Below are 1,609 nucleotides of genomic sequence, written 5' to 3'. Positions count from 1 at the left end.
CTGAAGTCACAATTTTCTCCCTCTCTCTTTGCACTGTTTAATCAATGTATTTTTATACATACTTCTCTTTGTAATTTATAATTTCTATTATTGTGTATTGCAATGTACTGTTGCTGCAAAAACAATGACATATGCCAGTGATGTTAAACTTATTACTGATTCTGACTCTATCACTCTACATTCAGTGGTTAAATTGGTCAGTGGTAGTTTGGAAGAGGAGACATTTCACCCAAGTATTTTGAAAATAAAACTCGAGTTCTTCATTTCTCATTTTCTCTTTCTGGCTTATTTATTGGGATTCATTTTTGTGAACTCACCTCATAATTCTGATAGGCTCTATCACTGACTGGCATGCCGGGGCTGGTGGTGGTCTATTGCACAGAATTGAAAGAAGCTACAGAAGTTGTAAAATCAATCATCTGCATCTTGGGTGCTAGCCTCCGTAGTATCCAAGACATCTTCAAGGAGCGCTGCCTCAGAAAGGCAGCATCCATTTCAAATACCCCCATCACCCAGGACATGCCCTCTTCTTATTGTTATGATCAGGATGGTGGTACAGAAGCCTGAAGGCACACACTCAATGATTCAGGAACAACTTCTTCCCCTTTGCAATACAATTCTTATATGGACATTAAACCCATGAACACTAGCTTACATTTTTATTATATTATTTGTTTCAAACAATTTTTAATTTAACTATTTTATATATATAGGCATCCGTTAGTCTCGTGAGACCATGGATATGTGCCTTGGAAGGCTTCCAGGGCGCAGGCCTGGGCAAGCTTGTATGGAAGACCGGCAGTTGCCCATGCTACAAGTCTCCCCTCTCCACGGCACCGATGTTGTCCAAGGGAAGGGCTCTCGGGCTGATACAGGTTGGCACTGGTGTTGTCGCAGAGCAATGTGTGGGTAAGTGCCTTGCTCAAGGACACAACACGCTGCCTCAGCTGAGGCTCGAACTCACGACCTTCAGATCACTAGACTGATGCCTTAACCACTTGGCCATGCGCCAACTCTTTATCTATTTATTAGTATATATACTTACTGTAAATGATTTACTTATGTTTTTTCTATATTATCACGTATTACATTGTACTGCTGCTGCTAAGTTAACAAATTTCATGACATATGCCGGTGATATTAAACCTAATTCTGATTCTGATAAATTTGAGGTTTATAGACAATTTTATGGCTTTAGCTGCATATCCTTTATATACCCATTTCTAGTATACGGTGTAATTGTACTGATCTGTAATAAAATAACACTCACAATTACTATAACTTTCACTTTAAGTTCAAGTTCAAGTTTATAGCCATTCAACTATACACATGTATACAACTAAATGATACCTTGTTCCTCTGGGGTCAAGATGCAAAATGCAGTCCATATAGTCACACACAGCACATATAGTTACAGTCCAGCACAAGATCCTGAGCGGCTAGCCTGAAATTTGACAGGTTGACATAAAGTGCGAGGTATATATTTACGTAAGACGGTATAAATGTTACTTGCATGATTATAATAAAACAAGCCATGCTATAAATGTGTAAAACAACAGCAATTGTGGAGCAGTTGGATTTTCAACAAAACCCCCTCCTCTGCATTGAC

At 38.9% G+C, this 1,609-nt stretch overlaps 1 non-coding gene across 1 annotated transcript; it reads right to left on the bottom strand.

Moving 5' to 3' along the window:
* Positions 1-938: 938 nt before the first annotated feature.
* trnat-agu (transfer RNA threonine (anticodon AGU)) lies at positions 939-1,012 on the bottom strand. Its single transcript has one exon. It is a non-coding gene; the product is annotated as a tRNA-Thr (tRNA).
* Positions 1,013-1,609: the final 597 nt, after the last annotated feature.

Source organism: Mobula hypostoma, chromosome 1 (genome assembly GCF_963921235.1).
Source record: "Mobula hypostoma chromosome 1, sMobHyp1.1, whole genome shotgun sequence".
Taxonomy (NCBI): domain Eukaryota; kingdom Metazoa; phylum Chordata; class Chondrichthyes; order Myliobatiformes; family Myliobatidae; genus Mobula; species Mobula hypostoma.
Note: the sequence above shows the minus strand (reverse complement) of the source record. Positions and strands in the feature narration are given on the sequence as shown.